Source organism: Xyrauchen texanus, chromosome 14 (assembly GCF_025860055.1).
Source record: "Xyrauchen texanus isolate HMW12.3.18 chromosome 14, RBS_HiC_50CHRs, whole genome shotgun sequence".
Lineage (NCBI taxonomy): Eukaryota > Metazoa > Chordata > Actinopteri > Cypriniformes > Catostomidae > Xyrauchen > Xyrauchen texanus.
Genome location: NC_068289.1, coordinates 46,729,731 through 46,757,406, shown reverse-complemented (window position 1 = coordinate 46,757,406; position 27,676 = coordinate 46,729,731). Strand labels below are relative to the sequence as shown.

The window sequence follows — 27,676 nt, the reverse complement described above, 5'->3', positions numbered from 1 at the left end:
TAACATCAAGATTTTAGGTTAAAATTTTAAGTGCAATAATTTTTTTTCGATTCTACATCATTAACACTGCTGCATTCATTCCTTCAGTTTTAACAGTAAATATTCTTGTAAGCTATTACTTTGTGTTTTTAAAAATTTTCATAGACTTTTATGTTTGAAGTCAAAGTTTGAAATGCTGTGAATCATTTCGGATCTTGTTAAAACTCTTTTATTAAAGTTTTTTTTTTTAAATAGCAACTCCATCTTTGTGAGGCTGTGAGGGACAGATGTACAGTCTCTTCAATAGGCTGCACTGCAGTTTAACCCTTTACTGTAAGCTCTGAAGGGGTTTTTAAAGATTTCCTGTTTCAGTGGCATACCCGAAGTTTAAAGGCTTATAACTCGAAAAAAAAAAAAACAACAACTAAAAAAACTAGGAGGGTCAAGTGTTTGGTATCATTGTAAGGAAAAAAATGTCAGATTTGTTATTGATAGATTATAATATATTCTTAGACTCTCAGCCTAAGAAACTGCTGAAAAATCACACACACAAAACAGTGTCACGAACCCCGCTCCTCTGCCCCATCCCCGCTTCGTCGCACACACACTCACTCCCTCGACCTCACTCCCTCGCTCCGCCCCCTCGAGCTTTTCACGCTCTTTTTGCTCGCTCGAGCCCTCACGCCCACTTTGCTCCTACTCGCTCACATGCTCGTAGGTTATCTCCCTTCCTCTAGTTTCTCACGCGTTTCCAATCCCCCAGAACATTATGACCACCTGCACTCGCGTCATCTGCACTCCTGCACATTAGTTTCACCTGCACTCGTCTCATCACCTGTCATGGTTTACACCTGCACCTTCCCCTATAAATACCACAGCACATCCGTTTCATGGGGGTTGGTTATTGTATTTAGTTTCCCCTGTCTTTGCCCCCCGCTAGTCTCGTCTAGTTTTGACCTCCGCTCGTTCACCTCTTAGCTTGCCAGCTCCCCTTGTTCCCCTGTCTTTTGCTCCCATTAGTCTCGTAATTTTCCTCTTGATTCCCCGGCTTTCGACCTCACGCTCCCTTTGACTACTCTCTCCCGGATTTGCCCCCTTGTTTATATCTTGATTCCCTGGCTTTCGACCTCACGCTCCCTTTGACTACTCTTCACTGGATTTGCCCTTTTTCTGTACTTTTGCCTGCCTGCAATAAAACACAGTTTTTGACTTACATTGTGACTGTCTCTTCTTGTGCGGGTTACAAACAGCAATCATATTTTCCTTATTTGACATTATATATCTCTGTGTGTAAATAAGGTGGCTCCAAAAAACTTTTTTTTTGTTACCAATAATGTCAACTGTCTGAGAAAAATGTGTTGATATGACAAAGCAATCAAAAGTTATAGCATTACAAAAATAATGTATTATTGTGTCCAAAAACATCTCCATGTTTAAAAGGCTCTCCAAATAAATAAAACATAATAATTGTACGAAAAAAACGAATTACACATGCAAACACAACAATGACTAAAGATATGCATTTCATGGAGACATGATTTTAGTAATATGTTTTCACAGAATTAGTGACTTTTGACCACACCTGCCAACACTCCTGATTGTACCTGTCTTCTCCCTCTTTTCCGCCCCTCCTCCTACTGTAATCCCGATTTACAATTTCTACCGATAAACTCACGATTTTACGCATCCACACATTGCTCGTGAGAATGTATTAGACCTCCAGATACACTGTTAAAAATGTCTGTAATTTTAATGGTAAAAGACTTTAAAAATTCTACAGTAAAAAAACGTTAATTGGTTAATGGGTAGTTACCTTAAAATATACTAAAAAAAAATTTTTTTATATACCCTGTATATATATATATATATATATATATATATATATATATATATATATATATATATATATATATATATATATATATATTTATGAACAGAATACATGTAGTTTTCCAGTAAAAAGTTGTAAAAAGTCAATTTTTTTGTCGTAAAAAGTATGATTTTCCCATATATTTAATGGTAAAAATGTATATTATATTTACCAAGAGAGTTTGCGTACTTTTTGCTGTAAATTATTGTTATAATTACCCAGGATTCCCAGGATTCCCTGCGTGACCCATTACATTTCATTATTTTATGGGATAGTTATGTTTCTTCTTATTTTTATTATCAGTCACATACATTGGGGTGTTCTGTGTTATATTTGATGTAATTTAGTTAATTATTCAAGATTATCATCCAATAATATTAAAGATGGTAATGCACTGTAGAAATATATATACAAGCATCAAAATGACATCCCGTAAAGCCTGAAATGTGGTTACCGTATTTTCAACTGTGATTTTCTGCCAACCACAGCAGTCAGTTTTTTTTTAACTGTAATTCTTTTTTTTTTTTTTACAGTGTAGGGTTGCCCAGGGATGTATTATGACTGGCAAAGGCCCTGAGGCCAATTATCTCCATGGGCCCCCTCCACCCAAAAGTTGTTGAGCCGGGGATGGGGGAAATCACCAAATTAGATCACGCAGCCTTAAAGCCCAGGTTACCCCGGGCAGTCATGGGCCGCCGGTCGGTAATCCATCCCTAGGGTTGCCACCCTCCCATAAAATACGGGATTGACACGTATTTAAATATGAAACGATGCATATTGAATCAATACATAAAGCGATTTGTCCCGTGAAGCTGGTCAGATGGCGTCACAGCGAAATTGTTCCTGATCATTAATTTAACATTGATATAAGTTGGAAATTTTTCATATGGTGGGGTAAGGGTCATCTAAAAAGTCTACACATTGTGCTGAAAATTGCTAATACTGTGAATGGTGTGGTAAGGCCGTCTGAAAAGACCACTCGATGCGCTAAAACTGTGGATTTGTTTTGGGGAAAATAGAAGGTTAAATGTTCAATAAGATGTACAAAATTATATATATCCAACAATGTATGAATATAAACACTGAGTCATAAAGACAAGAAATACAGGTGAAGAAATCTTTTTTTTTTTTTTTTTTAAATACATAAAAATACATATAAACCAACACAGATGTATACATAAATAAGATAAAGAAGATGAATAATAGAAAACATAAAAATAATAATATTATTTTTTTCCTCCTCAATTTTGAAATTCCCAATGCCCAATTCCCAATGCTCACTAAATCCTCGTGGTGGCATAGTGACTCGCCTCAATTCAAATTTCAGTTTCCTCCGCTGCCGACACTAATCTGCGCATTTTAACACGTGGCTTGATAAGCGCGTTACCATAGAGATGTGGCGCGCGTGGAGGCTTCACGCTATTCTCCGCAGCATCCACGCACAACTCACCAAGTGCCCCATTGAGAACGAGAACCACATTATAGCGACCACGAGGAGGTTACCGCATGTGACTCTACCCTCCGTAGCAACCGGGCCAATTTTGTTGCTTGGGAGATCTGGCTAAGTGACTCAGCACAGCACACCCTGGGTTTGAACTCGCGACTCCAGGGGTGGTAGTCAGCGTCTTTACTCGCTGAGCAACCCAAGGGTCAGGAAAGTACTCATGAAAGGATATACACTTTTTATTATTAATACTCAAAAAGCATTTATTGCTAAAACTGTCAAGGATGTGGTAAGGGACCATCTGAATACATTTCTTAGTATTATTCATCTTCAATGTGGTATTATGGTTCTGCAGCTCCCTTTACGTATATCACGCAGTCTGCGTAGTGCACATAGGCTACTCCCTACGGGGGCTCCATCTTACCCTAGGGGGGCATTAGAAACTCCACCTGCTGCCGTTCCTTGCACGTGCGAACCACGTATGTTTGCTGCTTTTAAACAATATCAAAGTTATGCTGGGCAATAATTGTCTGCTTCTCCTTATAGTCCATAAAGCTGGAAGTCGATTCCGAAAACAATCCATTGTTCGATTCTACCACTAGAAGTCCAACTTCTCTATTTAAAAATATAGAGCTGTAAATACACAATTTAGCCTATATATATATATATATATATATATATATATATATATATATATATATATATGTACTGTATATTAAAAACGTATGGCAGAACCAGACGGGGGCCTGGAATCAAATCTGTCATACCCCAGAGTCAAAGAGGATGTTGCACCCCTGCTGAATGATATATTATCCACATAAGTCTCTGTGACTGCAAACACAAGGAACAATCTGCAGCTGACTGCAGTCTCTCGCGCTGGCACAGGAAATCTATATTTAGCAGCAAGTAAGTAATAACAAAGCGCATCCGAATGGTCTACAGACGGTAATGATACGAGTGCGGGACAAGATGTTGGATTAATTACATTGGTATTGGAGGCAAAGTCATGTCTGTCGGACGTGCTGTGTTTATGCTGTCTTTGTGAGTCACTGAAATGAAGATGCTCTGTTCTGCTGTTGGGTTTTATGGATGTGCTTTATGCTGCTGCTTCATTTACTCTCTTGCTCTCTCCTCGTCTTTGCACATGAAGCCATCAGACCAAACTGTCAATGATATAAAGCTTAAAGTAGATGGCCACGAATGGCTATGGAACACGATAGCACATGTGACTCCACAGAAGAGCAACTTGTTTGTTTGCTCAAGGAAAAAAATAATCATTGATTAAAATAGTCTCTGTGACAAAATAATAATAGCTGTATGCCAACAAGAGTATTTGTTTACTATAACAATTTTGGCCTCTAATCTAAACTTCTTATAGCATAGTACTATTCTACTCTTCCTGAAGTACAGTATATAGTAGCCTATGTATACCGTGCATAACATGCACTTTTCTGTATGCACAGAATACCCAGAGGACTTGCTACATTTTGCCAAATATGCATTATACAATACAGCATATTGGAATATTGTATTGCAAGCGAGCTGACCTTCATTTTAAGTGTGATGAATGAACTGGAACTAAAAGACTCGTTATTTGGTCAGACTGCCAAAATTTAAAGTGATAGTTCACCCAAAAATGACAATTTCTAGTCATTTACTTACCCTCATGCCATCTCAGATGTGTATGACTTTCTTTCTTCTGCTGAACACAAACAAAGATTTTTAAAAGAATATTTCAGCTCTGTAGGTCCAAATAATACAAGTGAATTGGTACCAACATTTCAAAAGCTCTAAAAGGATATAAAAGCACAAAAAAGTAATCCATAAGACTCTGGTTAAATCGATACCTTCTAAAACAAGTGATAAGTGTGGATGAGAAACTGATCAATATTTAAGTCCTTTCTTACTATCAATCTCCACTTTCACATTCTTCTTCTTTTGTTTCTGGCGATTCACATTCTTAGTGCATATCCACCTACTGGGCAGGGAGGAGAATTTATAGTAAAAAGGACTTAAATATTGATCTGTTTCTTCCCACACTTATCATATTGCTTCTGAAGACTAGGATTTAACCACTGGAGTCTTATGGATTACATTTATGCTGCCTTTATGTGATTTTTGTAGCTTCAAAAATGTTGTACACTTGCATTGTACAGACCTGCAAAGCTGACATATTCTTCTAAAAATAACTATTCTCAATGGATGCCTCTCTCTGAATTGATCATGCACGTGATGAAATCATGTGACAACAACGTAGCATACTACAGTTTGAAATATTTCTTGTTGCATAATGTATTCTATCTCACTTACTACTTTAGATAGACAGTACACAGCATATAATAAACAGTATGAAGTGCAGTGTGCTAGTATTCCATTCCTAAACACAGTTAATCACTGAACTTTATGCTACGTCCATATTAATCCGGATATATTTTAAAACTGCATTTTCACTGTCTCCTTCAATGCTACCATTTTCAATCTGTTTTCAAAAGTTTCTTGTCCACACTTAAATGTGTTAAAAAGCTTGAATACTCTTACTGTGCATTCAAAAAATTGCCATTCCATGTACAGTCTGAAACACAATTGTCCACTTGTTCGTTCGCTGGACAGCAATTCCGAGTAAACTTCCCATCACCTTTTGAGGATTGCAATGTGAAGGTTGTACAACATAACAAGTATCTTTAACAACACTATCAAAGTAGATAGCAGGCAAACAATGCTGCTACAACATGGGCCGCCATATCAATTGTTTTGGGTTGAATGGAGCACAGGACTGTGCCACATGACAATAAATACTTATGAAGACGGTGTTTTTAAATGTATCCACTTGAGACAGCATTTTGGCTGGACAAAAACACAATCTAAGTTTGGACAGAAGGCCAAAACATAGTGTAAAAAGTGTGTTTTTAAACTAAATGTATTAGTGTGGATTTGATTGTAAACAATTAAATTAAATTTTTATTTAATTTAAAATCTCAGGATTATTGTTTATTCAGTAGACGGTCTGCATTTGCGTTAAAACAACACAAAGATAGCAAACTCCAATATAGTAATGTCCACATGTTATAAATCCTCATGTCTATCTAGCGCCCATCATCCCTGCTAAGCATGACATTTAAAGCATGATTGTATGGCAGAATTAATGAATATTTGATGAGCTATCTTACTGAAATTGTAGACTAAGGCAGTGACATTCCACACTCTCAAACCTCCAGATTTGTCACTTCAAAATGTCTTGCATTAAATGTAAATCAGTGGGGTAGAAAGTGTAATGACAGCCTATCTACAGACTTAATAAATGCTTGTTTTGGATATTTACCCATCAAGCTATCCATGAGCCATTAAATCTCTCAGGCATCAAAGGACTCTTTGGACTCTAAATCTCTGTTATTGCTGGCGCAGCACAGAAACGGTTGTGGCAGGGTTAGCCATGGAAGTGGAGTGCTTTTCTTCTCACTTCTCCCCTTTTAGCCCAGAGTTCACTTGTACCTTTCACTCTCATGGCTCTCCCCACACCAGTATCTCTGCAGCTGGAAACATATCCGATGTGACATCTTCTCCTGTTGCTCATGAATTTTTTATGGGCTTCCTCTCACCCATTGTGGCCTCTTGGAGGAAGCCCTGCACTCTGTGGCGTGCCATAGTTATAGCATGTTTCACCATCACTGTCAGCTCCATGCTTCAGGCCCTTTAAATGGCTTTACTTGTAAAAACTGACAGACTGATGTATGCAATAGCTGGGAGGATAGTTGAACACTGAACATGAAACCTTTGCTGAATCATGATCATGCATTTGTGCTTGTTCATGCTTTGCATATCGACCCATGTTATGATGCGCTTTGGTATTGATAGGTGCATCAATTTTGCCGCTGCATAAAATTCATTGAGCACAACAGGGGTTACTGAGAAATACGTACTTTTCTGAGAAGCCGATATAAGCTCGGGAGCTCCAGCCCTGAAATAATGCCCTTGTCGCTTGGACGTCAGCAGAATTGGGTGCTAAAAGACCCGTTGCTGGCTTCTCCAATGCACATCCATCCTATCCATGCTTAGTGTATATAGAGCTCCCGTCTTTGTGGGATGATAATAGTATATTATTACATCTCTTTTGCCACATAAGCCCTTTCTGCTGTGAAGGGGATTGTGGTCAATATGCATTTCATTAATCATTCTAACAGTTTGCCGTTGATCATTTATCAAGCGAATAACTGAGCCTGAATATTGATCTGTAAAGAAGAAAAAAATGTCTTTATGAAATGAATTCCGTTCCGGCTCTAGAGTTTTGGTTATATGCAGAGAAACTAATATTGGGGGCACAGCAGCAAGTCTGACAGTGTTAAAATGCAGAGAGTGATAATTGTGTGCAGGGGCAGACTGGGACTAAAAAGTGGCCCTGGACATTCTGGCCTAGAGACTCCCTTGGCAACCAAGGCTTACAGTACAGCTGGACAGGCTGCCTCTGCCCTGCATGCCATGGCCCTCCTGCTAGCGCACCAGGCAAAGGTGCTAAAAGAGCTGCACGAGGGTAGTACTGACCCAGGAGTGATGCAGGAGCTGCGCTCGGAGACCGATCTAGCCCTCCGTGCGATAAGGGTCATGGCGTGGGATCTCAGGCAGGCGATGTCCACCTTGGTGGTCCAGGAGCGCCACCTGTGGCTTAACCTGGTCGAGATGAAGGATGCTGACATGGTATGTTTCCTTGAAGCCCCCATCTCCCAGGCTGGCCTGTTCGGTGACACTGTCGAGGACTTTTCCCAGCAGTTATTGGCGGTCAAGAAGTAAACAGAGGCTATCCAACTCATCCTACCCCGGCATGACTCAAGGTCCCGCACCCTGTCTGCTCGTCGCCAATGGTGTCCCCCTGCGGTGACAACACCAGCTCTGCCGCAGCCCAGGCCAACTGCCCAGCCCTAACGTAGAGCCCCCGCTGGAAGCTGATGCCTCCATCCCACAATCCGGCATTAAGAACCCTAGGAATGCTTCGAAGCACCCCTGAGATGGGCGACCCAGGGACGAGGAGACCCGCTGTAAGCTTGGAGGTGGTGGACAGATCACTCCATCCCCCTGTGGAGGGCCGGGAGGAGAATCTTTTGACTTCGCCGTACGCCGAGGGGCTGCGGCACCCACATTTCCAAAGAAAGAGCGGTTTCCTAATTTCCTGGGTCACACAGCCGGTGTTTACAATCACTGGACACTGAATGTTCACGGCAGGTACGGCGCTGCAGCACAGCTGTGGCACACACTCATGCTCAGGCAATTATGACGAGTCACATGGAGCAATGTAAGTGCTTTGACCTTTCTCTCAGCACAGCCATGAGCTCAGGACGTGTGGCTCTTCGACATGGCAACTCCTGCACCACCCTGCCGTGAGGCCCCACCCACAGGTAGACCTGAAGGATGTGTACATTCCCATCTCAGTTTTACCTCAGCACAGACCCTTTCTGCGTTTCACCTTAGAGGGCCGGGCATATCAGTACAAGGTCCTCCCCTTCGGTCTGTCCCTGTCGCCTTGCATCTTTACAAAAGTCGCAGAGGCAGCCCTTGCCCTGCTAAGGGAAGTGGGCATTCGTGTCCTCAATTATCTCGACAACTGGCTGATTCTAGCTCACTCTCGAGACCTGTCATACGCACACAGGACCTGGTGCTCAGACACCTCAGCTGGTTGGGGCTCCGGAATGGACATGGCGGCATAGCAGGCATCATGTGGCCATCATGCCGATCTGCCGCCGCATGTTCAGCCCTTGGACAGACCTTGCATTTCTGTGGGCAGGGGTCCCCTTAGAGCAAGTGTGCAGGCATGTCGGTGTTACAGCAGAGGCCTCCAAGTTAGGCTGGGGCACCGTGTGCAACCGTTGAGGACTTTGCCCAGCAGTTCAACTGCCTCAAGTTGCTGGCGGTATTGCTGGAACCTGCGGAGGCTTCGACCGTTGAACCAGGACAAGCACGTGTTGGTCTCACCAAAGTGTAAGTGCTTTTCAAAATAAAAGTCATGATAACAATAAAAATATTTTTTGAATATTTGCCCTGTATTGGGGTCTGCACAGGCATGTTGGAGCCCAGGGCGGCCACCCATATCAGCTGCAGTACAGGACGGTACTTGCACAGCAATGAGCTGGGCCAAATTACCCAGCGGCCCACTGGGTCGCTCCTGATGGCCAGTCCACGCGATTGTGTGCATTGATCACTGTATTAACAGCATAAAATTATTTTATTAATCAATACTTTTTATTTGTTAAAATATATTAGTTAAATTGTGTAAGATAATTAGAATTTGATTCTTATTTTAAACATAAATCTAACAAAGTTTAGTGATGTTTGTGCTGGAAACAAGAAAAAGCTATTTGCCATTAGGAAGACTGTTGGCATCCAAGAATGTTTGTCACCATTCACTTTCATATTATGGAAAAAAAGTTGCAATGAAAAGAAAGTGAATGGTGAATAGATGCTAACTGAAAACAATTCTCAATCAGTATTTTTGTTGTGTTTTCCAGGAATATAGAAACATCCTTATAAAAGGATACATTTACTTGAGAAACTAAATTTTGTTAGATAATAAGACTAATTTTCAGAGAATTTACTTGTTTCCAGCTATATTTTTTTCCTTTTTCTTATTGTTTTAAGCATAAATCTAAATACATTTAGTGATGTTTGTGCTTGAGAAATGTAAAAACAATTTTCCACTGCCAGTGTGTTAAGAAGACTGTTGGCCTCCAAGAATGTTAGTCACCATTCACTTTCATTGTATGTAAAAAAGTGACTTAGTGACTTAGACTAACATGCCTAAAAATCATTTTCTCAGTCAATATTTTTGTTTTGTTTTCCAGTATAATGTATAAACATCTCATAAAGTGCCATAAATAATAACAGATTTGTAACAGAACGTTTTTGGTTAACTATTCCTTTAAACTATGATGCAAATTTTGCTTCTCAAGTAAATTAATCTTGTTTTGAGGATGTTTAGATGGTTTTACAAGACAAAAATATAGATTAAGAAAATAATTTTCTCCAATTGTATTCCTTTTCCTGCTTTATAGGTATAGTTTCTGCCTACTTCATTCCACCTTTCTGAAGCCCTTCCTGTGTGATTTGCGCCTCTGCCTGTCCTGCTGGGTTAAGTGCCTTGCAATCGAATTACTCTTATGTCGGTTGTGGTCTTAAATCACACTTATTGGGTAAGTGCACCCGTTCGTCTGTCCGTCAGAAGAGAAGCTCTGTGCTGCTCTCTGACTAATTATTCCAGCTGGATATGAGTAATTGCACTTATTGGTTAAGGCATGGCACAGGCTGCGGCTCTCCCATTCGTGGCCAGCGATGCAGTTTGCCTGCACGCGATTGGCTCCCGGGAGGGAGCAGGAGGGGCGTTTTCTCTTTCCTCCCTGTGCTGTGTGTGGATGTAAAGAATCTTCTCTCTCCTATTATTTGAGTGGCTGCAGGTATTGGTGTCTGCCTCTGTGCCAGAGGGATAAAGAGAGAAAGACAGAGGACTAGTGCTTCATATCCCCCCTCTGGCCTCCCCATCTCCCTGCTCCTTGTCACTCCATCCTTCCTTCCCTCCCGGACCACCCGTCAGCGGCTTGATCAACCCGCCTGGACCCTCCTCCCACAACCCCTTTGACTATCCTCACTTCACCGTCCCGTCTTGTCAACTGTGTGCAGGTAAGGCACCACCTCAATATGACTTTGCTTCTGCAAGTGCTTCAAAGATGTCTTTTATCCTCTTTGCATGTATTTTTCTCTCTCTTTGTCACACGCTCTTTCTCACGCACCCTCCCTCACTCTCTTTAGCTTTCAAGTTTTTTCCCTCTGGCAGTTCCTCTCTGAGGGAAGCATGCTGAGAGAGAGATGAGGGATTAGAATCTGTGAGGTCACTGTTTTCTAACCCAAACTCAGTTCACACAGAGTGCTTACTACTTCTTATATCTAATGCTTTATCTGTGCCTCCTCTGAAGCAGTGTAATGCCCACTGACTACAAATACACTGGAAAACCGATGCTGCGCTTCACAAACCAACACTCTTTCTTAGTGTTGTCCTTGACCCTGCAGCAGTTTATTTTATGTGTCCGTATTGTTTAATGTTGTTTGGGAAATATTTAGAGATGTTCTTGTGGTTCGTATTAAAAACTATTTAGCAGCTATTCTGATTCACAAGCTTATGATTTGATTAGATTCTGATTAATATTTGAAAAAACTAAATCTATTTTGTTTACATTTGAAAGAAACTCTCTTTCAGCTAATGCTGTAAATTATAAAGGGGACATTTAACTGGGTACATAACATGAAAATATTAATACAAAAAATTAATCAACAGGGCAAACTATGCAGTTCAATTGCTATTTACTTAAAAGGAATATTCGGGGTGCAATACAAGTTAAGCTCAATTGACAGCATTTTTGGAATAATAAATATTCCTAATTTATTTGGACTTTTGTTAATAAAAGCAAAAATCTGGTTTACAGTAAACGTTAAAATAATCAAAAGTGTAGCCGCACACAACGTAAACATTATGTGTGTTAACATGATTTTAGTGTGAAAAAATTGCTTGCTAACCTTTCCAGTTATATCCCATTTAATAAATTTTACAATTTAATATTTTTTTGTGGTAATCAACATTATGTCACAAATGCTGTCGATTGAGCTTAACTTGTATTGAACCCGGATTATTAATTTTAAGAGATTAATTCATATTAATCATCACAACCTAAACAGAAGTAAACTTTAGTAATTAAAATTAAAAGATCAGTAAAATTTTTGCAATTCTGTTGCAAGAAATGGTCGTAGTGGACAGTTGTCTTCTGATGTCTGTGCAATTAAACTGTATTTTCAATTTGTTGTTCTAATGTAATGGAGTGGAGAAACGAATAAACAAGTTGTTAATAAGTTTAAAAGATTCTCTTCCAACTATTGCTCCGCCATGATAGTACCTAAAAGTGAAATCCGGCCTTATAAAGACACAAAATTTAAGCAAATGCCTGCTATAGCACCCCTTGTGGAAATGTTAAAAGTTCTGACACATTTTGGGATGCGATTATGCATTAAATTGAACTTGCGTTGCTAGAAATGTTTGCATTAACATATTTGAGCACTAAAGCTTTACAGGCCACATCAGACACACACACACACACACACACACACACACACACACACACACACACACACACACACACGGCTTAGGTCTTCATGGAGTCCAGTGCTTTGATGTGAACATCAGTCAAGGTTTGACAGATCCGGAACTTGTCTTCAACGCTTTAGCACTTGGCCAATAGTAAAGACATTCCAATCAATTTGATTAACAGCTTTACAGTTCCAGCATTTGTCATATTTACAAGCACAATATACCTGTATGTATTCAGAGCTCTGTGCCCATTCCTCAGGCAGGAGGATGTGTCAGTTTATTGAAATGTGGAACAAAATGATCTGAAGTTATTACAAGCAATGATTAGGTAATTGAATTCAGAGAAGAACAGGTGTCTTAATTAACACCATTATTCCTTTGATGCATTTTTGGCCTGTTTCCAACTGCGGGATAAAGAAGGGATTGTTCAAACAATAAACGGATGTTCAGAGGATTTTTCCTTACTTTATTTAGCCTCCTTTTAAGAACTGAGCAATGATTTGTCACTATGTCTTTTTTGTCTAGTTATAGGGCATCCTTGTGTCTTGCCAGTTCCTTGTAAAGTGGATTTCATCTATAGCCGTAAGATACATCTGCTGAAAACAACAGCTATAGCCAGCCTAAGCTGGTTGTCTTATCAGATTTAATATGATCTAGCTGGTATTTAGCTGTTTTAGTTAGTCTGCCTGTTGGTTACCCTGTCTGACCAGCTGGCATTGTCTAAACCCCCATCTAAAAACACCAGCTAAGACCAGCTGGGGTTTTTTTCTGCAGGATTTAAAGCATATGTTATGATAGTTGATTAATCCATTCAGTCTCTTCCTACACTTCTTTCTCCCTCTACTTTCTCTTCTTCCCTTCCACCTCCCCAGCTTGTTTTTTTATTGCAGACTATCAGAAGTTTTACATTTGAGAAGGGCATTGAACGACATGCAGTGACTTTCAGTAAGCAGTCCCTCGTGATTTCTGAAAAACAACTTGGTGTTTTATTATTGCTGATTTCATCATTTCAATCATTGCACAAATAGTGATATTGCTTGCAACTACTGCAAGGTAAACATCTCTTAAAAAGTGGTATAGTGAGATATAATCATTGACTCGTGTTGTTCCACACCTATAGGACATTCTTTCTTCCATGGAACACAAAAGTAAATGTTAGGCATCTTTTTCCATACAGTGAACGTGAATGGTGACTGAGACTGTCAGTCCCTAGTATTCTACTTAACATCTCTTTTTGATTTCCATAGAAGAAAGCCATACAAGTTTGGAACAATATGAGGGTATATATGAGTAAATAATGACAGAATATATTTTGTTATCCAAAACTATTTTAATCCTTGAGTTTTAATCATAATACTTCTATATTCATAAATATGGTTGTATCACTAAAGCGTAAGATGAACTGTTCCTGTCAGGCAATCCGGATTTGCTCTGCATTTGAACATTTCACTGCCTTTCTATTTTAGCTGTGCGCTCATGGACTCATTTGAAAGCTGTGTGGAAAATCAGTCTAGCTTATCACATATAGTATGATTACAAATATGGGCACATTCTTAAGCTAGAGTAAATTGGAAATGTCATCGATGAGGACTTATATCTCCTAAACCACTTTAGATTAGAAACAGTTGCATATTTACAGTACCTAACTGCGTATTTTCCTCAGCTCGAAAACAGATCCATGATTTTTTGGGAATAGCTATTACTTGCCAGACAAGATCAATTATATTCTCTCTAATGAGTTTTTTTTTTTCCGCTGACACCCATGATCTTGAAGCAGCTGGTCTTTTTGTGCTTTGGCTATTTTCTTTCCTCCGGATCTCATGCTGTCCTGGCTTCCGAGTTGCTGGTTCGGCAGAGTTGCAGTATCAAAAGGCCTCTGCCATTCCCTGGCCTTCCTCTCCATTCCCTGTCTGCCAGGAAGCTATGGGAGCCTGAATATCACTTGGGGCTGAGATCCAAACAAGAATATACATGTAGATCATTTTATTCCAGATTTTACTTCCATTCCCTCTGCAATTTGGATTTGGAAACAAGCCAGAATGTCTTCATCCTCAGCCAAATGAGTGGCCACTCTTTTCTGTCTTAAAGGGATAGTTCAGACAAAAATGAAAATTCGGTTTACTCATCATTTACTTACTCTTCTTCCACTAAAGTAAGTCATATGAGTTTGTAATTTCATTTTTCATTGATTAAATGATGACAGAATAAAAGTTTTTGTGATTAATGATGCTTGGTGCTCAAAAGAGGTTTTGTTTTTCTTTTCTGTCTCCCATTGGCTTGATTGGTACGCAGGTCTCTTCTGCATGGCCATATAGTATGTTAAAAACATCATGCCTGTGGCATAACTCATAAGCAAATGCAAAGTGCTGCCTGAGGCTGAAATTGAATGCTGCACCTTTTCAAAGTTAAGGCCAGAAAGTATGGCCTATGAAATCCCAGGCCCTTTGTCTCTCTGCAAAGCCACTCTGCAGTGTAATTTAACCTGCCGATGGGCCGTGAGATCAATCAGGAGCTGAGGGGGGTAGGGCGGGAGCGGGTGGAACTGGCCCTGGTCCCCCGCTGCCGTCGTTCTTAATGCTTGGCTGGGTGGTGCTGCTATTTTTATTGTTTCCAGTGTACGGTGTATAGTGGAGACGTTCTGGAAAAGGTTAGGGAAACATTGCAGGCTTCTCTGAATTCACAGATCCCTAGGTCATGTCTGCCAAATGGATACGGCTGGATGTTTGATTAAGTCAGGTCATCATGTTGTTAATCTGCCAATGATCCAATTTAATCACTCCTGGATTCCAGGATATATACTGGGTCTGGAAAAGCAAGCATTCGGTTACCTTGCTCTGTTCTCTGTGTTTCCACATAGAGCTGCACAATTAGGACAAAAAGACATGCTGCGATTATTTAAAAAAAATATTGTGATTTGAACTGCGATTTAATAATAAAAAATAAATAGTAAGTGATTTCTTTGACCGCATTTTTAAAAATGTTTTGATCATGTCTTAGACTTGTATTAGAGGCCCTCTTTAAGGGTTCAAACACGAGTCCTCTTAAAAAGAACCAAACTCTTACCTTTTTCACTTCAGCAACAAACAAACAAACAAATAAATATATAAAACACTTCAACAAAGAGAGAAAAATATATGTGAATATGTATTCTTCATATTCACATTGTACCTGTACACCATGTACCTGTTTTTGTCGAATTTGTGATAAGCACACTATTCATCATCATTATTTTTTGGACCCTGTCAACTTGATTATCATGTTATGGTATTATAATATAATATTGATTATTATTATTTTTTATTTATATCTATATGTCAAGTCAAGTCAAGTCAACCTTTATTTATAGAGCAAATTTAAAAACAACAAAAGTTGACCGAAAGTGCTTTCATATCAAACAAATATATATATATACAATGACTTGTCCACAAATACCTTGTGCCATGGGGTGTATTATTTGTATATTAACTTAAGCATATTAAATCTGTTTAAAATGCATCTGGAGCGCACGTAAGCAAAGTGAACCGAACTTGGCACACATCTGTTACTCTGAGCATAAGATGAAGTTGTGGAGTACAGAACCACACTGTAACCACTGAAAACACCTCTAATAATGCACTCATTAACTTTGAATTGAGCAGTGTGAGCAAAATTATTGTTTTTAAATTTAAATTGCCGCCCATTTTTGGTTTAATAATGAATAATTTCAATTTTATTTAGATTAATTGTGCAGCCCTACCAGTGATGGACACTCATAAATAAATTAATTTGAGACTCAACATATGGTAGACTTGACTTGAGAATTCACTTGGACTTCAAAATAATAAACAACAAAATATATTAAATTGATTGTTCTTTTCAACAAGGTTTATGAAAATATCTGTAGTGTATAAAAAATTACTAACAAAAGGGATCTTAAACTTGATTTAGATATATCCTTTCAAAACTTGAAACTTAAGAACTGACCTAGCCTTTACTCCAGTTTAGAGACTTATTAACAAATAAATTGATCGCTCTTCAACAAGGTGTATAAAATAAAACAAACCTATAGTGTCTAGAAAATAAGGATGTGCATGGTAACTGTCGGAACTTGGGAATATAGAAAGTTTATTGCAATGGATCTGCGTCAAACTCAAAATAGCATTTACGCATTTGGCAGACGCTTTTATCCAAAGCGACTTACAGTGCACTTATTACAGGGACAATTCCCCCGGAGCAACCTGGAGTTAAGTGCCTTGATCAATGACACAATGGTGGTGGCTGTGGGGATCGAACCAGCGACCTTCTGATTACTAGTTGTGTGCTTTAGCCCACTACGCCACCACCACTAGCAAGGAATAAAGTTACCAGTTAGCTATAAGCTAAAATAGCATAATTAATAGATCTTTAAATTATAAAATCAAACAAAAATAAAAGGTCATCCTAAAATAACAGTGTCTACAAAATCCAAAACCTGCATAGAATTTGCAAAGCAAATAAGTCGAAAACACTTGAACTGTGCTGAAGAGCAGGATTATTGACACTTTTATGGCACTGCAAAGACATAATGAAGGACAAACACATATAGTGCTCCCGTAACTGTGTGATGTGCTGTCTGAACTTCATCAGAAAGTCCAATCTTTGTGGCACCTGCACTAAAAAGGCTAGACGCAGTGCAATAAATGAAACTCAAACCAGGTGTCTCAAAAGATGAAAAAAAAAAAAACAGTGAGATGCAGCACAAAGGTCAAAGATGTCTGTCCAGCACATGTTTACGTAGAAAATCAATTGGAAAAACAGGGCAGATGCACACAAAAACACGCTTCAAAAATGGACATGAACCTGGCCAAACACCTGATGGTTTGTGTGGTACTGTTGTGCTCGGATCAGGTTGAAGACCTCTAATGCATGTGTAGAATAACCTAATAGTGATTTTGGTATACGAATACAGGCACGAACAGTTAACAGAATATCGACTATCCTTGCACAACCCTAAGAGAAAACTATTACCAAAAGGGATTTGAGACTTGACATGGACTCAACTTCAAGACTTGACTTAACTCAGCTTTCTGTAGACTCATTTAGATTTAAATTGAGTCTCAATTTGGACTCAGAATTAGAGACTTCTGACCAATTAAATTGGTTGCTCTTCAACAAGGTTAATAGAAAGAAGCTGTATAGGAATCCAAAAGGGATCTAAAACTTGACTTAGACTTTTTATCAAAGACTTGAGACTTGACTTAGCCTTGTCCTTTAAAGACTTGAGACTTGACTTGGACTCTACCTCAAAAACTTGAAACTCAACTTAGGCTTGTTAAGACTTTAAACCTGACTCTGTCTATTAAATTAACATCTAAATTAATTGCTCTTTAACAAGGTTTATAAAACAAACCTGTAGTGTATAGAAAACTATTACCTAAAAAGATTTAAGACTTACAGTGACTTGGATTGTGACCAAAGACTTGACTTACACTTGTCATTGAAAGGCTTCAAATACTTTGGTCTTTGGTTTTAAAGACTTGAGAATTGAGACTTGACTTTTTAACTTAATTTCAATTACCTGAGACCTAGACTCTATTTCATTACTTGGGACTTGACTTAGACATGTTCTTGAAAGACTTGAGGCTTGACTTGGGCTCTACGCCTGAGATTTCTGAACATATGGTGGTGCCTGTACATTGCAAGCCATATAATTTGTCAGCAGAAGTCTTGAAGAGACTTTGAGACCTGTCTTATAGCTCTGTCTTGGCAGCCTGGCTGGATCTCAGCGTTTTTGTTTGATTAAAAGCACACAGGAGTTTGTAGCACACGGTAGGTGCGAGTGCAGGCCTGACAGCTTAACTACTGATAATTCAAGCCTCTTAAACTAAGCCATAGCACTCTAGTGATGAACGCCTTCTCCACTTCACATTCTCACTCCCTCCCACTTTTTACATTGCTTTCTTACTCTCTCTCTCTCTCTCTCCCTCTCTCAATTTCTCCCTTTCTCATTGAGCAGTGGGATCAGTAGCAATATGATTCATACAGTGCAGAGGCTTTATTTAGACATAATCCGCTGAGTGTCACTATCGCACGTGGCTTTGGTCAGGTTCTCCTACTATGCTCCTGCCTTTCTCCGTGCCCCACCCCCAACAAGATGGGAGTGTGTCGTGTGGTTGGAAGTGATGTTGGAGACACCCAACCATGAATGACACAGCATTTTCTCAGTTGCCTCACCCCTGTTATTGGGCTGTTGTTACTTCGTTGTTGGCATTGTGAAGAGGAGAGTATAAAAGGACGTGTCCCATGCTGAAAAGTCCAGAATGCAGTTCTCATCTGATCTATGCTGGTTTAAGCTGGTCTAGCTGGCTGACCAGTTTGGTTTGAGAACTGGCATTTTAGCAGCACTAAAAACCTATCTTATGTCTTTAGAAGATTTTAAAAGTCAAAATTTTGTACAAGCCGCGTGTACAACTTGTATGATACTTTTGTTTCCTTTTTTAAGCATTGTTGGAACACCAGCATTCCTTGGACCTGCATTTAAAACACAACATATGCTGGTGACCATCTATGCTGGGTTGTTTTTTTTGTTATTGTTTTACAGCAGTGCCTATGAAAATTTGTTCTTATAAAATGTAGAGCCTTTCGAGCTTGCCTTATGTTCAGGGTTTGCTGATGCCCACCCACTTGCTTGCTGGCAAGGCCTCCGATCTGGGTGTTGTGACCACAGCAATGTCCAGATTGAACCCAGCAGGGTGGGGTGTGAGGGGAAAGCTGTGACCTGCTGTATGAACAGTCTTTTATAGCTTCTGAAATGGACTCCCAAGTGACACTTCCCCCTTGTGCTTGCAATCTTAAACATGTAAACATTAGGGTTGTTTTAACTGTGTGTTCACCTTGGATCTTTTTTTGTCATCTGTATTGAATTGCTCTTGGCTTGCCCTCTCTATAACAAATATGCTTGCCTGACACACTTTCCTGAGCCGTTTGCATTCGCTCTTCCAAAGTATCTGCACAGCAAAGTCAGCAGTAACAGGGCTGTGTGCTTGAGTGGGAATGCACAGATTGAGGAAGGAGGCATGTGTTCCTCTTAGCTCTGTGCAGTTTACTGTATGTAAATGTGTATGGGAATATTAGCCATTGGAAAGATTGGTTAATATATAGAACATTCACCAACAGTGTTGGGAAAAGTTACTTAAAAATTGTAATCCACTACAAATTACTAATTATTTATCTAAAATTTTAATCAGATCACTTTACTAATTACTTCATGCCACTTTACTAATTACTTTACTTTTAAGTTATTTTCTAAAACACTTTTCTACTCAACAAATTTAAAACAATGCCTATATTTCTTACTTGTTCAGTGTTACACACAAGTCATACACTCAGCACCTCACATTTCTCCTATTACGGGGCCATAAGTCATGTATTCTATATAAATAATATATTTGAAATACGCATAACCCTATAATGTACTTAAAAGTAATTAAATTAATTGAAAGTCAGTAACTGTAATCTGATTACAGGAATTTTAAATGTATTTAAAATGTAATGCATTACATAGTTTCTCTCGTGTCTCGACTGCGTGCATTAGTTTTATCCACTGTGTTTTAAACGGATTATTGCATCAATCTCAAACATCTGCTGATTAGGAATCACATCGATCTCAAACCCTCGCCTCTCCAGAACAACCACAACAACAACAAACAATTGCGGTAAGTCATAGAATCTGCTCATGTTATTTCTTCCTGCATTACATGCCACGTTTACTACAGCTTCTTCCATCAGCAGTGAGGGGTTTACGTGTGATAAATGTAAGGAATTAGTCAAGCTGAAGGAGAAGATTAATGAGTTAGAGACACGCATCCAAACGCTAGTGGTGGTAAGTGAGAAAGAGAAGCCGGTAGATACTGGTTCGATTGCTAATATTACAGAGAGCAACACACACACTTTGGTTCCGGCTGAAGAACCCCCGCAGCAGGGCGACTGGGTGATGTCTCGGCAGCATACTTGCTCCTGTTAGGGTTTCCAATCGATTCTCCTCAGTCAGTGATGCACCCACTGAGAATCATGTTAAAAGAGCCCTAATAATCGGTGATTCTATTGTAAGGAACATGGAAATAGAGACTCATCCACTATTGTTAAATGCATTTCGGGTGCCAGAGCATCTGACATCAGATCAAATTTACAAGAACTGGATAATGCTAAAAGTAGATTTTCTGTTATTCATGTCGGCACTACCAATGTCCGGCTTTGCTAGACAGAGATCACTTGAGATAATGTTAAAGAGGTGTGTGAACTTGCAAAAATGTCATACACTGTAATGTGCTCTGGCCCCCTTCCTGCTCATCATGGTGATGAAGTTTATAGTATATTAGTGTCACTGAATGGCTGGATGTCTGAGTGGTGTCTGGAGAATAGCATAGGATTTATAGACAATTGGAAATGTTTTTGGGGTAGACCTGACCTGCTAAAGAGAGGCAGACTCCATCCATCCTGGGAAGGTGCCGCTCTCCTTTCTAGTAATTTGTCTCATAGTCTTAATAGTGATAGTAATTGACTAACTGTGGCCCAGGTCAGGAAGCAAACAAACTGGTTAATCCAAACATCTGCTACCTGGCTTGAGAATCACACAGGTCACATAAACTAAAACTCATAGAGACTGTATCACCTAGATATCAAATAAAGACTTATCCCAAAAGAAAAATCTTTTCCCACGAACTACCAAACACAAAACTCTCACTAAATCATTTAGATAGGTCAAATTTAAAAAATAAATAAATAAATAATAAGATTATCATCTAATAAATGTTGGGCTTCTAAACATTAGATCTCTTTCTACCTAAGCACTAATTGTAAATGAAATTATTACAGATCATAGCTTGGATGCACTATGTTAGACTGAAACCTGGCTTAAAAAATATGAATATATTAGTTTAAATTAATCTACTCCCCCAGGTTATTGTTAAAAACATAAGCCTCACCGAAGGGTCGAGGAGGAGGTGTTGCTACAATTTAAAGTGAAGTTTTTGGTGTTACTCAGAGGATAGGTTATAAGTTTAAGTCTTTTTAACTAATAATGCTTAATATGACACCGTCCGATTTAAATAAAAAATCTCTGTCGTATTTTGCCCTTGCTACAGTATATCAATCGTCCAGGCCTTACTCTGGTTTCCTTGGTGAATTTGAAGATCAGATCTAGTTGTTAATGTAGATAGTTTAATTGTTCGTGACTTCAACATTCAAATAGATAATGAAAATGACACATTGGGATTCGCATTTAGCGATATTCTCAACTCTCTTGGAGTCAGACAAAATGTGAACAGGATCAACTCATCGCCATAATCATACGCTAGATTTAATTCTGTCATATTGATTTGATGTTGATACTATATAAATTCTACCACAGAGTGATGACATCTCGGATCATTACCTCGTCTCTTGTATGTTGTGATCAGCTAATGTCTCTCAATCTACACCACTCTATCATTCAGGTAGAACTATTGTTTTGACCACTAAAGATAGCTTTACTAGTAATCTTCCAGAATTGTCTCACATACTCAGTCATGTCAAAACATCTAGAAGAACTTGATGTAATTACAGAAAGTATAAATACAGTCTTCTCTAGCCTCTTGATAATGTCACCCCCTCTTCGATTAAAGAAAATTCAAGAAAAAAGCACACTGCGGTACAATGATCACACTCATGCTCTCAAGAGAACAGCTTGGAAAATGGAGCGCAAGTGGAATAATACAAAATTAGAGGTATTTTGCAGTGCATGGAATGATAGTGTCTGTAGCTACATACAGGCTCTAAAAGCTGCCATGTCAGCATATTTTAGCAAGCTCATAGAAATAACCACAACAATCCTAGATGTTTATTCAGTAAATAAATTGCTAAGGAATAAAGCATCGACTGAACCAGATATTCCATCGCAGCACAATATAAATGACTTCATACATATCTTTACTTATAAAATTTAAATAATCAGAAACAAAATTGCAACTATGCAATCAATTGTCACAGCACCTCTGAAATCAGTGTCACGTAATTTTTCTCATGAGTAACTTCTTTCCTTTGCTGTCATAGGTCATGATGAGCTAACAAAACCTATAAAAAAAATCAAAAGCAACAACCTGTATGTTGATTCAATACCAATTCATTTCTTAAAAGAAGTCTTCCCACTAATCTCAGAACCTCTTCTTTATATTATTAACGCCTCACTATCCTTAGGATATGTCTCAAGAAACTTTAAAATGGCAGTTATGAAACCACATATTAAGAAGTCACAGTATGATCCTAGAGAATTGCTAATTACAAACCTATTTCAAATCTACCATTTATGTTAAAAATACTAGAAAAGGTAGTGTCCTCCCAACTATGTTCATTTCTACAGAGAAATGGAATATGTGAAGAATTTCAGTCAGGATTTAGGCCCCATCACAGTACAGAGACTGCACTTTTTTTTTTTTACAAATGACTTGCTCTTATCATCTGATAGCAGCTGAATTTCTCTTCAAGTGTTTTTAGATCTTAGTGCTGACTTTGACACGACAGATCATGCCATTCTCTTGGCTGGAGAATTATGTTGGCAATAGTGGACTTGCATTATCATGGTTTAGGTCCTATTTTTTTAGACCGCTACCACTTTGTATGTGTAAACAAGGAATTATCATATCAAACAAAAGTTAAGTATGGAGTGCCACAGGGATCAGTTTTAGGACCTCTGCTTTTCTCATTATACATGCTTCCCCTGGGAGATATTATCAGGAATCATGGAATAAGTTTTCACTCTTATACCAACAATACCCAACTTTCAATTTTTTCTAAACCTAACGAAAATTCACAATTCTGATCTGCCGAAAAACGAATTATGATCTAACTAATTCATAACTTCAAGACTAGATTATTGTAATGCATAACTGGGCAGATGTCCAGCAAGTTCAATAAAAAAACTTAAATTAGTTAAAAATGCAGCTGTCAGAGTGCTGACTAGAACCAAGAAATATGATCATATTAGACCAATTCTATCATTGTTTCATTGGCTACCTGTTAAATTTAATATCCATTAAAACATTATATTAACTACGTAAAAAGCCTTGAATGGTCTAGCTTAACAGTACTTAAGTGACCTTCTGACACACTATATTCCGTCACGTTCATTTTGAATATAATGGCATTTACGATATTATATTTTTTTTGTTTCCATGTCTCAACCTTGGGATTCATATCCTGAGGATACCAATGCCAGCCAGATCCAGCTCCATTCTTCCTTGCTGTCACACTCCACTGCTACATGTAACTGATAGATGACAACAAACTATAGCCAGTGTCAGCCAGACATGACTTCAGTCTTTTGTCTTCAGAGGATGAACTGATGTCAACTCCAACTGTAAGACATGGTATAATTCATATGCCAATGCCTAAACCTTGGACTTAAGATGGAACCACCAAACCTCACCGAAATGACCTGCAGGTTGAACTGCGAAGCACCTTTAGCCAGAGGGAAACTGTCCCCCACGGTGTTCCTGGTTTCTCCAAAGGTTATTTTTCTCCATTAACCAACATCTTGTGGAGTTTTGTGTTCCTTGCCACAGTTTCCTTCAGTTTGCTCAAGCCAATATTGACTCTTTGTGTTACTCTTCATGTACGGAATATCTTAGATTTCCCTTCTAAAGCAAGAGGAAGACTTAACAAATAGGTTTCCTTGAATAGGGCCATGTGATATAGTTCACACATTAAGCCAGCAAATGATCTGCAATGCATGCTTTTCCTATGGTATGACTGATGGAAACATTTACCCGAACCAGATGAGCAGGATTTCATCAACAATAAAGATATTAAATTTGAAGTGTGGGCAATGCAAAAGTAATTTAAGAGTAATGTAATTCATAGGATCTGTTTGATTTTCTGACATTTTCAACAGCACATCACACTTTGAGACTCAATCTTCCTCCTGCTGAAAATCTGAGCAGCAGATTAGTTAGCGTGCTGTAATTTCTCCCACAGGGTTGGGGGATTTTATCTATCGGCTAATTCCCCTCTATCTTAACTCAAGGAAAAGCACTGTCTGTGACATCACAACACTATCCCGCACTTGCACTAAAACCTCAACTGCATAGGTAAAGCGCAAGATATCACTATCTGGAGGGGGAGATACAGAGCTGCAGAGATATTAAAATCTGTGACAACCCTTTGAATTTTTGAAGGAGCCATTTTGTGAGATTAAGACTTTAAAGCCTTAAAAGAAAAAGCCTCTAAGCATACAGGTGTGAAGTGTCGAGTGTTTCGGCACATCTTTATTCTTTTCTGATTTGAAAAGCTAATTTACAATCTTTCACATTACTCTGTATTAACCTCATATTTGAATAGTTATAGCAAGTTTATATTTGCAGACTTCACATATCTTGCATTTACTCTGCCATCTACAATTATGATGGATGTATCAATTCTCTAAAAACACTTAGGGACCTAGGATGGAGGAAGCTTCCTGAGGACGCTTGAGCGAGGAAGCACAGGAGCATCCTACAAGGAAGACTTTTTTGTTGATACACCTGACACGCATAGTGGCTACCCCTTCACATCTGGCACAACAGTTTTCGCATCCTTTCCTCATTTACTAAGGTGGAGCTAGGAAGCACAAATAAAAAAAGAAGCAAGGAATAGGTTATTGAATAGTTGTATATTTTTGAAGGCTGAGCATTTTATTGCATTTTGATCAAAGATTACGCAGACCTTTTTTTCTCTTTGGAATAAGATGCAGCAATGAATTGTGCACAATAACAAAAGATATACAATAACAAAAGGAAATGTGGGCATTTTGATTCCATGTTGACTTTAAGCAACTGTGTACACTGTACAAATTTGTCTTTCGATCAAAGTAAAAAAAAATAAATGAAATTGCCAATTCAATATGTGCAATGTATAAGTAAAATACAGTAAAAAAACTAGTTAAAAATAATCAAGGCTTTTCAATAAACATAATTCAAATGCAAAACCAATTCATATTTAATCATTGTGGCAGGGCGGGGACGGGTTGTGATTCTACACACCCGGTCCTTTATCCCTCTCGGAGGCTTGATTAGCCTGATAAGGGACCGGGTGTGTAGAATCACGACCCCGCCCCGCCCTCCGCCCTGCCACTATCATTTTCATTTTTGAACCAATAAAACAAAAGTGATAAAAGTAGTAAACTGCAATATTTTTTGCTCATGCTTCATATGAGCGTGAAGCGATCGTCTATATTCCGCAACTGCTTCTGGGTCCTTGAATAACATATAACGTGCGAGTAAGGGCAGCTGGTGGACTTTCTGGTACCATCCTAGAGCAAGATGGTGCAATCCTAGGGAGTTGGTGCCCTACGCAGACTGCGTAGTATGTGTGTAATGAGCGCCGGTACTGCCCACACTGCTGTTTTCAAGCATTTTCAGAAAGTTCCTCATCCACACTGAAACAAATGAAAACTCTAATTTGCCGTTCCATGTGCGGTCTGGTCACCTTTGTAAAAATAAAATGTAAAGGTTGTACAAAGAATCAATTATCTTTAAAAACACTTTTAAAGTAAATAACAGGCACAATGACACGGCTAAAACATGTGCCGCCAGATTGATTGTTTTGGGTTTAATGGATCACATTACTGCGCCACATGACAACAAATACTTCATCGTTTTCAGATATCTCCATTTTCACTGTACACTCTACAACAAGATGGTATTTTCAAATGTATTCACCTGGGAGATCTCACATCTCAGTGTGGACGAAAGGCCAAAATGTTCTCTTTCAAAAGAGAAAAAGATGTGTTAGCTATGACATTAATTCAATTCCATCAATAAAAGACAACATATTACTTCAAGTCTGTTGATTTATAAGTAAATGAGTTATTAAGAAGGACATTCTTCATCCTTTACAAATCAAAGTGACAGTCGTTCCTACTTCTCTTTAAAAATAATTAACATATCAAATAAATCACATGTATTTATGCGTTGGATTTGACTTTCATGTGATATAAACATATAGCAATGGTGTTAACAATAAACACTTTTATAATTACATATCGATTTTGTGAATTCCAATATCTGTCATACTGTTTTCATACGCAAAAAAAGATGGCGGACAATCAGAAAAATCACAGACCAATTTTTTATGTTGTCTGTAGTCGCGTGGCTTGAAGGAACGCAAGTGATTTTGTTTAAGGTCGTGACATCCTTGATCCCTTGTGTTTTACAGCAGTAGATATAAAATAGAAGTAAATACAATTTAGTTGTTCTGTGTACTTGTCTTAAGTACTTAGCCCTGTCTTTTCACAAAGTATGCAGGGACTTCAAGAACCCCACTCTTGGTATGAACACGGACATACCGTGAAGGGGACAATGGGACAACTGCCTCCCTCAGGCATATAGACCCAGGCGGAATAGGGGCTTCTGAGGGATTGAATCTTGTCTGATGCTCAGCACAATCTACAAAACACAAAAGGCACTCAGCACAAGAGGGGTCAAATAAAGGATATCTATGAAATTCCATTAGAGCTCAATTAATGCCAAGAGCATATGCAGTATATTGACTCTGATACAGCTGTTGAAAATTGGTGCACAAGCCTTTTATCTTATTTGCATACAGAGCAGATCACATTGAGAGGGGCGAGGAATGACTCGGTTTGTGTGGCCCATAAGCTGTACTTTAACTGTATATCTTCATGTTAAAGGAATCATTAAAGGGAGAGTTCATCCAAAATTCTGTCATCATTTATTAACCCTTGTGTTTTTCCAAACCTGTATGATGTTTTTTCTTCTGTGGAAAGCAAAAGAAGAATCTAGGCAGAATATTAGAGACTTCACTTTCATTGTACGCCAAAAAATAAAAAATAAAAAATAAAAAATAAATGCAGAGAAAAAGTGAATGCTGACTGAGGCTGTCAATATTCTGCCTGACATCTCCTTTTGTGTTACACAGAAGAAAGAAAGTCAAACAGGTTTGGAATAACATGGGGGTTAATAAATGATCCATTTAAATTCAATAACTTTATTCTTTTTTACTTTTTAAGATTCATGCATAAAACATTTTGGGGCTTGCGCAGTGGAGTGCCCATTCATTTGTTAATGTATTCAGTAAATGTATTAACAGCTAAACATTTTTGCTGACCAAGTTTTAGTGTGAGGTATTCTTAAGTACTTAAATCATTGCTTCATATTTCACAGACTTGGCTCAAATCTGGATAAGGTTGTCTCACAAGTTTATTAGTGCCAGTAAAGTCTCTCAAGAATACCTTGACACCTTAGTTTGGATTGCTTTTGCGATTTGGTTATTTGTTGAAACA

At 38.6% G+C, this 27,676-nt stretch overlaps 1 protein-coding gene across 12 annotated transcripts in view; it reads left to right on the top strand.

The window, feature by feature from the left end:
- The first annotated feature begins 4,167 nt into the window (after positions 1-4,167).
- Positions 4,168-27,676, top strand: part of pcbp3 (poly(rC) binding protein 3) — a 102,884-nt gene continuing 79,375 nt past the window's right edge. For 4 of the 12 annotated variants that reach the window (XR_007972022.1, XR_007972023.1, XM_052142856.1 and 1 more), the window contains exon 1: positions 10,675-10,949. The gene's annotated coding sequence lies outside the window, so the exon portion shown is untranslated. Of the gene's footprint in view, positions 4,200-10,669; positions 10,950-27,676 lie in introns of those variants that run through there. The other 8 variants (XM_052142864.1, XM_052142861.1, XM_052142857.1 and 5 more) reach the window with 7 other exon arrangements.